The sequence below is a fragment of the Nuphar pumila genome, chromosome 8, assembly GCF_984573655.1.
Source record: "Nuphar pumila chromosome 8, dmNupPumi1.hap1.1, whole genome shotgun sequence".
Taxonomy (NCBI): domain Eukaryota; kingdom Viridiplantae; phylum Streptophyta; class Magnoliopsida; order Nymphaeales; family Nymphaeaceae; genus Nuphar; species Nuphar pumila.
The window spans coordinates 110,924,232-110,935,412 of NC_143256.1; the positions used below are offsets into that span (position 1 = coordinate 110,924,232).

At 38.8% G+C, this 11,181-nt stretch overlaps 1 pseudogene across 1 annotated transcript; it reads right to left on the reverse strand.

The window, feature by feature from the left end:
• Positions 1-473: 473 nt before the first annotated feature.
• On the reverse strand, positions 474-10,902 carry LOC149830215 (potassium transporter 5-like; annotated as a pseudogene). The gene is made up of 8 exons (XR_016433644.1): positions 10,674-10,902; positions 9,617-9,836; positions 8,468-8,716; positions 5,982-6,032; positions 4,734-4,994; positions 3,616-3,783; positions 2,506-2,760; positions 474-1,539 (listed from the first exon to the last, which is right to left on the reverse strand). The product of XR_016433644.1 is annotated as a potassium transporter 5-like (transcript).
• Between the last annotated feature and the right edge of the window lie 279 nt (positions 10,903-11,181).

Here is an 11,181-nt window from a genome sequence, read left to right on the forward strand (position 1 = left end):
CTTGCTGAATGGATGTCCCACTCTTTCTTTCTTTCTCTCTCCCCTTCTTCGCACTTCTTTCTTTATCCTTCTTTTTCTTTTGATTAAGGTTTTTTCCATGATTTTCATTGATTAAGGTTTTTCTTTGATTTTTATTAATTATGGCTTTAAATCAAATATCTTTAATTTGGGCTTTTGTTATTTAATTTTATTTGGTTTTTTCTTTGATTTGATTAAATATTTTTTTTCTTTGATTTTCCTTTATTAGGGCTTTGAATCAAATATCTTTAATTAGGTTTTCGATATTTCATTTTATAAGAACTTTTTTTCTTTGATTTTCTTTGATCTGGATTTTGAATCAAATTTCTTTAATTAGAGCATCTACTAATTTCATTAGGATTTTTTTTGTGTTTGATTAGGGCTTCTCATACTAATCACAATCACCATAACAACTCAAATACAATCCTTAAACCAACTTAAAATCCAACCCTTGAGCAACCAAAGACTTGACACAACCCCCAACAACCATGAGATTCCATACCCACTTCCTACCTTTTAACCTCATGACAGCTGCATGATGAGAATGACCATGATCAACATTCAGCCTTAACAATTCCCCATATATTTGAGTACATAAAAGCTATTTATAGCTCATATATCATTCCCACTTTGAGAAGACGTTGATGGGAAACAGCCAAAGACTCATCACCCTGCCTCACATTCTTCCTTATGGCGTTGTAGGCATAATCAATCACCATCCTTTTAACAAATCCTGAGCCTTCCCTGGCTGCAACCTCACTCTCTCCCAACAGGTAGACCACACCATTAGCCTTTGCCTTCTCCACCAATGCAATCTCCTCCTCCACTGATATCCCCACACCAGAGTCCACCTCCTCCACTTCATTGTAGTAACTGCTTCCATCTGCTGCTGCTGGTGAGTCTGCAACCATGACTTTCAGTGCAAATGCTGCTTCATCCCTTATGAACTCCCTCAACTTTTCCAACCCCGCTCGCTCCTCAGGTCGGTGTAGCCATACCTGACTACGCAGCGGAACACGGCGAATCCCCGTGGCCCAACACGCCGGAAAAGGAAGCGCTCCTCAGCCGGTACTTTGCTTATCGGCAGAGATTTGATCGACACGAAGATGAGGACTGAGTGCAGAGCAGGCACATTGGATGCGTACTGTCTGAAGACAGGAGGGATGCCTTGGACAAGCTCGGAGTAGAGTAGGCCTAAGCCCGGAAGTCGCTGGAAGCTCGAATTGGCAGCAAGTTCCCGGATCTTTTGCGGCGAAACCTTGTTTTGCAGCTCGTATACGTACTTTAGACGATGTACATAGTTCCATATGAACATGATGAACATCAATACAGCGGCGAATGCTAATGGAAGGTAACCCCCTTGGTCGAACTTGTATAGTGCAGAGCTGAGGTAGAAGCACTCAACAGAGATGATAGTCACAATGTAGATGATGATCAGAAGCATGTTAGTCTTCCATATCATCACCATTATCAGCACTAGCAAGGTAGATGTGAGGGTCATGACAAATACCACTGCAATACCTGTGATAAAAAAAAGGGAGCTGTGAGCATATAGTATAGCCTCAAATGGAGAGTCAGAATAAAATGCAACAATACCCTTTTTATGAAACCATGTGATATGGATCGATATGGGCAGTTGAAAATACAATCAACGATTAAAACATCACCAGGTTGACTTACTAAGTTCAGCCGTATTCACCAAGTTAGCACAGTGACTGGCCTGACATCCCTAGATTAAATTGGTGCTATTAAAGGCAGGAACTATGATCTGAAAATCATAGGTTCAGGCTTTATTGACTTGATCTGACCACTTAGATGTGTTCAGGATGGTTTGTTCGGTAAGAATCAAACCTTGGATCATGTGATTTCAATATAAAAGAATGATTGTTTGAGTCATGATATTTTAGCACATTGTGGGTTGTTGATTTTTGAAGTCCTTAAAAGAACATGCTTACATGTCATAATCACATGATTCAAAATGCATTTTCTACTACAGAAAACCTTGTAAATCACATTCGTAAAGTCTAATTTACAAAAATTTTAAAAATAAAAATTACGAAAAAAGTTGATTTACTCTCAATAGTTTTGTGCCTTTAATAGCACCATATATATATATTGTTGTTCCAATCAAGTCACAAGTCAACCTTTGACGAATTGGATTCCTGAAATTTTGGGTTTTATATGCATTATTAAAACATTGAATTGAATTCAGTTTTTCCCATTATTTCCATGCTCGTAACAGTGCGGAAAGAAGGCCCAAATCTGAGACTCGAAGTGGGGTGTGAGAAAAATGAATTGAGATCAGGTGCAATGTGATTTCACACTTCAAGTATGCTGCTGCACCTGATCCACCATCATCTGCTGTTGGAACTGTATCCCAAAGATGGTGGGTTATAAGGTGATTCTGCAAACTAAAAGTGTGCAATCTGCACCTGATCCTCCCTCGAGAAAAATGCAACAATAATACTGCAAGAGCAATATGCTTACCTTAAGCATTTCCAATCTTGACCGTAGTTTGGAACCCCAAGGTGACAGCAATACATGCAATCATGAGTAGAAAATTGACCTCAGGAATGTACACTTGTCCTTCATACTTTTTGGATGTGTGGACGATCTTCACTCGCGGGAAACAACCGAGCCAAAGGGATTGCTGGATGATGGAGAAGGTGCCTGAGATCATAGCTTGACTGGCTATCATGGCTGCCAATACAGCCACAACAAACTGCGGCCAATATAGAGGACCTGAACATACAATTGCAGGCATGCAGCACTTTTAGCTCAAGAACTGGACTTAAAAACCATTAATGCTACGGTCATGTTTTCTTGACCCCAATCTGTGTGTGGAGGAAGGATCAGGTGCAATGTGATTGGACACTTTTAGTGTGCTACCTGCCCTCAAAATTGTGAGAGAACGATTCTTGTTTGTCCCATTTCTCATGTGCAAGCAAACAAGGGACAGAATCCCTCATTTTTTCAAAATCGCACTTATGGGCCAATTTTTCCTCTGATGCAAAAAATGTTTTTTTTGAAAAAAGAATATATATATATATATATATATATATATATATATATATATATATATATATATATATATATATATATATATATATATATATATATATATATATATATATATATATACAGCATCATTAGAAGAGGATACAGACTGGGAGGACGGGTGTAATGAGATATCAAAGCAGCCCAGGAGCAGTTACATGAAAAAGAGAACAGCAGTCCCAACTGAAAACAGGGGGAGGCTGAACTGACCAGAGGATCACAGAAATCACATTGGCACATTTTCTTTCATCACAGGTGGAATGAGCCATCACACTTGAGAAAGTTGGTCATGGGGTCAGTACTGTGACCAACTTTCTCAAGTTTCAAGGGAGAAGCATTCTAAAGTGAGATTTTTTTTTCTCAAGCGAGAATCACAATCACAACTTGCACTTTCTCACAGGATCTCGAGGAAATCTAATTTTCACATGGCATTGCTAGCGTGCATTAAATGAAATTACATCTGATTTTGAATCATATGAGATGCAAAGCAAACGTGTCCTGCGTAGCAAAGAAATTCACATGAGATGTAAGGAGTATCACCAGGGATGGCTTTGTAAAAGGTGTTGGCAACATCATCGGGGTACTTGCGGAGGTAAGATGCTTGGCCTGTGTAAGCAATTATGAGTGCAGGGTAGACCACAGTGCTCATACTGATCTGGATGGAACGTACTGTAAAATGGCCAAGATCAGCAAACATAGCTTCCGTTCCTGTAACATTAAACCATCATCATCATTATTCGCCAAATATTGCTATGAATTTTGGCTAATGAGTGTAGATCAAAACCACAACATGATATCATGACTGCTTACCAGTAGCCAACATATGAATTCTTATGTCATCTATGTCACAGGGGTACGCCATTTAGGGACACGACTCGAAACACTATAACACAACCAAATAGTTTAATTGTTGCTAATTGTTTGTTAATTTCTTCAATAAAATGTATTTTTATATTATTAAAAATGTAAATGTTACTTTTTGAATTGATTAAAATTGAAACGATCCATGTCTTCATGGCGTATTTGTCAAGTGTGTGATTCACACCCATATTCTTGTGACATAGTTTGTCATGACTCTAGTCTTCTAACAATGGTGTACGTGTGTGTGAGAAAGAGAGAGAGTTTCACCGTTACCCAATTATTTTCATATATATATATATATATATATATATCGATGCTTCTATGGTGGTTACTCACTTGATTTACATAGATCTAAGCTTGGCAAAATCTGATCTTTAGATCATGTTAACACCATTTACTATTTTCATGTGTTAAAGGTTAACTGAAATATGATGTTTTATACCATTTCTAGACCACCCTTATTTTCATGAATTGTAAACCATTGATTTTCACTGTCTCAAAAATAGGATTTTATAATGTATTAAACATGATAAAACCTTTTAACATAGTAAATAAACCATGCTAAACACGTCTGTATAGATCTACCATTTGGTGGCTAGATCCATACAAACAAGAGTGTACCTCCCTATGGTATCTTGGTAAGGAACCAATTCTACATATGTGTGTGTGTGTGTGAAGAGAAAGATGCAACCAATTCTACAAAGAGCATATGTGACATTATCTAAAGCTTTGTGTTAGATTCCATATAAGAAAGTAAAAAAATGATTTAGAAACAAATGCAGGAGAGACCATGTTACCTGTTATACATAGGACAACCCCACCAAGGGAAATCCATGCGTCCTTCTTGTTCCTCTTGAAATAATCGCCAATGTACTTGGGGTTGAAGGCCTTGATGACCATTGGATCATGTTTGATGAAATTGTAGACGCCGGTCCCGCCGATGAAGAGGAACCAGATGAAGATGATGGGAGCAAATGTGTAGCCCACCTTATCCGTCCCAAACCTTTGCACCACAAAGAGTACCACCAAGATTCCAGCTGATATCCAGGCAATGTTCACTGTGCGTCGGAAGGAGGGAAAGTCATACGGTTTATCACTATCTTTCCCAAACATCAAGCCCTCTATGGGCTCTTGCCAAGTGCATGAAATCGTCTACGAATTCCAGTCACAGATTGATTTTTTAAGCTTTGGTACTCATGAACATAGTCACAAATCTCATTCTCAGGATAAGATTCACAAACAATAATTTAGTGATATTTTGAAAAAAAAAGTTGTTTTTTCGGCCAATATGAATAGTATAAAAAACTATGCATAGAGTGTTTTATTGTGTCAATATATAGATAAAAAATGCCGTATTTTCAAAGCGACATTTTGAAAATATAACCTTTTGGTGTAATATCAGTTATGACTAGGGCTGCTAAACGAGCTCAACGAACTTAGCAGATGGTGCTCAAGCTTCACTTGTTCTTGTGACGAGCTGAGTTGAGCTCAAGTTCATGGCGAGCCCGAGTTAGACAAGCCCAGCTCGAGTTGGACTTGATTACAAATAAATGCAATTTTCAACCTAGTGCAAAATATATTTATAATTGGCCAACGAGTTTATGAGTTGAGCTGAACATTTGTTGTTCGTGTTAAGCGTACCAAACCTATTTGACGAGTTTGAACAAGCTCTTTACAAGCCAAACACAAGCCGAGCCACAGGTAGCTTGTCTCGTTTCCCAGCCCTAATCGTGATATCTTCAAAATATTAGCGTATTTTGTGACTATGCTTGTCACCAAATAATACCAAAAAGAAAATGGGGAACAATGGTGCCCAGGCTGTGGGGCCTAGCTGACCAAGTTTGGCATGATGGCTCAATTGGAACCCAATGTCTAGGTCAGCTATTCATCGGGTTTTGACCCACCAAGGCTAGAAAAGCCTAACAATCTCGCTTACAGAGGTAGGTCAGATAGTAGACAGGACTTGCTCTCGGCTCCCTTGGAGCCCACCCACAACCCATATTAACTTTAACCAAAATCTGGCTCAAAGTAGAAAGTTAACTTACTTTGGGTTAGAGAAGGTACAGCTCTTTGGATTCCATCAACTGCTGAGAGAACTGCAATAGAAAATTAAGATGAGAATCATTTTGCTAACTGGAAATCTAATTGTGAAAGATTTCATTGCAAGTTGCAATCAATACAAGAGAGAACAATGAATGTACAACTATTTACTACAATTTAATTACTATTAATAATCCCATAATCTCAGTATTTTATTTCAATGTCATTTAATTTAAGTGTCTTGTTCAATCTTGATTATCCATAGACCTAGATCCTCATTTCTGCTTAGGAAAAAATAAAAAGACCCCGTTCAATCCAAAAACTCAACCACTCTTAGCCCAAGCTATGATCCATGTTAAACATGACTAGGCCAATTTTGCATGGACTAGGCCTAGGTCCTCGATGCGAAAATTTCATAATCAAAGACTAAACTATACGAAGACCTAATGCAGCTGGCTACCTACGATAACGTAAAACTCCGTGGCTAGGACCCAGGCCCCGGAGCCTATGCTATGCGTTGACTTGTGCAGAGGGTTGATGCCAATGGGAATTGAACGTTGAAGCTCAAGTCATTGATGATAACGGTTTTACAGGAAACGATTTTGGGCTAATTTTTAGGAGATGCAATTCTTCATGATAAAGGGCATCTAAGAAAAGAACAGTGTACGTATGGATCCTTGTATGCAGCCTGATATATATAAAACATAAACCATGATATCTTACCAATAAAAATGAATATATTACACTAATATCACCATTAATATTCAATTTGTTGGAAATATATAAGAAAATTCATGTTTGATCATTTCATTAATTTATCCATTAACTCATCCTTAGTGGTAAATATCATCAGAATGGATCAGCCCACGATGTCTGTCTCGAGATGTCTGGAGGATCAGGTGCAATGTGATTGCACACTTTTTTGTATGCTACTGCACCTAATCACCCACCCACCATCCTTATTCTTTGGGGCTTCAGCCTGTCATCTGTGGAGCCCAACAGCAGATGGTGAATGATCAGGTGCAGCTGTACGCTTAAAGTGTGAAATCACATTGCACCTTATCTCAATTCCTAATCAACCGGCCGAAGCCACAAGGGTTAAGTTGTTCAGAAGTAAACTACTACTGAAGGATGACTTTCCAACAAAAAGAGAAAAGTTCATTGCACCTCAGACAGATATTGGACTATATGAAGCAATGGTAGAACTTTATACATGGAAGCCACACGTTTTATTGATGGGTTTATCCCTTAAGGAAAATAAATAAATGTATATGGAATCAAGATCACGTCATCAATCCCCAAAAAATCTGAAAAGCTACAAAATTCTAATTATTACATTCTTGGAAGTTATTTATCTCACCAACCATGTGGGCATTGATCAAACACAACTTGCACCATCAAGTCATGGTGAACTGTAGAGAGGAAGGATTAGGTGCAATGTGATTGCACGACTTTTAGTGTACTGCGGAACCTGATCACCCTCCATCTTTGTAATACAACTTGTTAGCTGTGGAGCTAACAGCCTTTAAAAAAACAATGTCTTTTACAGATGGTGAGTAACCAAATACAGCAGCACAGCAAAAAGTGTGCAATCACACATTGCACCTGATCTATCCTCATTTCCCATGGTTTTCTTCCATAACAAGTGTTTTATTAGCCAACTAATGGACCAGCTCGGCAGTAACACTACAACAACAAATATCAACAATATTTTCAAAATATCATGAGAAAAGCATCGTTATCTCTTTGAGTTATGTTCAAAATATCCTGATATTACCATTTAATGAAAATATGTTGATTCATGGTACGAAATGTTGGGCTGCCAAGAGACATCATATTCAAAAAATGAGTGTAGCTGAGATGCATATGCTTAGATGGATGTGTGAAAATACAATAAAAGATAAGATTCGGAACGAGGAGATACATAAGAAGGTAAGCGTTGCACTCATTAAAAATAAGATGAGAGAGAATCGTTTACGGTGGTTTGGACATATTCGGCGAAGGCCTAATGATGCTCCAGTTAGAAGGATGGAGAAATGAAAAAATATATTAGTTAAAAGAGGTCGGGGTAGGCCTAGGAAGACATGGATGGAGATGATAGGAAAAGATACGAATGCTTTGAACCTCACCGAATAAATGGCATTAGATAGAAATGATTGGAGGAGAATGATTCATGTGGAAGACTCAAAATGATTTTCTTTTTTGGTTCATATCGCCGACCCCAATTGTTTTGGGATGAAGGCGTAGTTGTTGTAATGAAAATATGTTGATTCATCGTGATGTTTCAGTTTTTATCAGCCTTTTTTAGGAAGGAATGGTTAGATCCAATCTTTCTATATTTTACATATTTTTTTAATTTCTGTTCAGATATTTGTTTTCTATTATATTTACTTTTGCTAATAAAAAAGTGATCATAGCCAAATTTATTGTGGAAGGGGCCATCAAGGTTGTTGTGTCTATATATATATTGAGAGAGAGAGAGAGAGAGTACCAGAGATGCAAGGAGTGAGGACACCATCACCGATGACCATGGAGGTACCGAGCATGGTCATGAGGAGGAGGACATACTTGGCGAAGGTGCTGCCCTCTAGGGATGCCCTAACCCTGGAGGCCCTCCGGGCCCGCCGATCCGGCAGCTCTAGCTTGTAGTTGGACACGTCCCTGTCCTCTGCCTGCTCCGTGGAGATGAACCCCACCTTGGCATAGCGACATATCAGAGAATACAAGGCAAACGTCCCACCTACGCAAGGAAATAAGCAGCAAACAAACAACCAAACAAGAGAGAAATTATTGAACTTGTCAAAGACAAGATAGCACCGTCACCATCAATCACCTTGAACTTCTGTGGGCAAATGCTTCACCTTACCAAAAAATAAATAAGATGAGAAAGTATAAATGTCAATGATGTGGGTCTGGCCCTGTTATCCGGATCCATTGTCATTTTTTTTGTAAAATCCTTACTCGAAGGGTTAGATAATGGTCGTTTTGGAAATTGATAAAAATCCAAAAGATAGCCAAGACCCGAAGTTCATACTTCATCCGAATCTAAGATCCAGGAAAATTGAATCACTTTTTAACACAAATTTTCACTTGAGATGAGGTCTTTTGTCAGCTTTATGAAAATGAATGCTCTTTTCTGTTTTTTGGTTTTCAGTGATCTGACCCATTACCTTGCCTATCAGTGGATGCCACACTTGCACCTTGCAATGGGTAGTGAGGGGCTCGTGTTATCCAGTCATTAGGACGGGTACTTTGCAAAAAATACTCAGCCGAGTACTAAAACCACTGGAGTAGTAAATCTGCTCACATTAAAATATGAAGACCTGGCCAAACCGGCTAAGCCTGTCATACTTGCTCGTAAATCTTCGAGGCTAGCACCCCTGCCCCCGAAGCCTATGCTATGTGTCGCTCACGGGAATCGAACTTTCGACAGTTTTAAACTGAGTTTTGCTGACAGTGAAGTGTGAACTACAGAATTATAGAGAGAGAGAAAGTCCGCTGAGAGCAGATAATTTTGCTGTTTTCAGAGAGATTTTCTGTGTTCTGTGCGGACCGAGTACTTTGATTACTAAATGGTTGAGAGAGAGAGAGAGAGAGAGTGAGAGAGAGAGAGAGAGAGAGAGAGAGAGAGAGAGAGAACCTTCTCCATTATCGTTGGCCAAAAGGACGATGAAGACGTATTTGATGAGGGTGATGGTGTAGATGATGAGGGAAAGGACACCCAATATGTCATCGTTGTTGCTGATTTTGCCGCTCGTGAAGGTGCTCGAATAGACGTACAGCGGCGACGTTCCGATATCCCCGTACACCACCCCGATGCTCTGGAACGCCAACTTGAGGATCGTTTCCCAACTATATTCCTGCAAAAATTAATTAAGCCAATTGCAATTTTCAGGCATCTATGTCACAAAGACACGGACACAAATCGAGACTCGATAACAACTGAATGGTCAGACCCCATAAGATCCTTGTCTCTAAGACCCCAGGATCTCTAGATCGATCCCCCACTGTCCTCCGCGTGAGAGAAGGTCGGATCCATGTGGGGTCCATCCCTTGATCCACGAGATCCACAGCACTCAAATGCACCTTAAGAGTACAATTTGTGAATTCGCAATTTTGTTTTTCAAAAACAGTGCATCAGAATATCGGATTTTTTAAAATTATTTAATTGATTAAATTATAATAATTTGATATAAAAAATATATTTATTACTACCGATAATAATAAAATAATATCATGTGACGTCCATGTGTTGTGTCACTTAGACATAGATAGAATCAAAATGGCATGTTCCTGTGACATAGGTTTCCAGTATTTTTTTGGCCACATCTGCAACTTCTCTTAAAGTAAATTGTTTATCTTTTTTATAACTAAGAGAAAACCTTCAACGAGAGCGCCTTCCCTCTGCCAGATAAAACTTAGGGTTGAGGACACCACCACTCGGCTTTAAGTGCTCTCTCTGCCTTTCTTAAGTCTTGAAAGATCTTTCTTATACATCATAATCGGATAATCTAATAGTATCTTTCTATAAAACCAAGCATGCAGATCGCATCTATATCGTAAAATAAAAAAAAAACAAAAAAAAAAACTATAAAAATCTCAATGCATACCAATTCACATATTTTGCTTGGTTTATATATATATATATATATATATATATATATATATATATATATATATATATATAGTGAACTCACCTTCTTTGTATGGGCACTTCTGCCGGGAATCTTAGCGGACTCAAAGTCCAAGGAATCCATCCTGCTCAAGGGTCTCAATTTCTCATCCTTCATCTTATGCATTTCTTCTTCAGACATTTTTTTCTTGGGATTAAAGGTCTCCAACAAGAGAGAAAAAATAAAAAGGAAGAAAAGGAAAGAGACTAAAGAAAGAAAAAAAGGAGGATAATTAGAAGTGAACGAAGCGCTCAAGCTTAGAGAATTGGTGAGAACCAAGTTTCCTATTTATAGGCCAAGGGGAGTAGGCAGACCCGAGCGCTCTGGTGACCTGTGATTGGCGGTGGCCTACCGGTAGCCTTCCTTTTGTGAGGCGAAAACGTGGGTTGACGAAATAACCGACACGTCATCATTAAGAAAAGAATGATTCCCTGGTGGGGCCTGCTGACTTTGGAGATACCTTCTTTGACTTTAAAGTCAACGCAAGACTCTGTGTGAAGCCCGTTTGGAAAATGACCAACTGGTCCTTCTT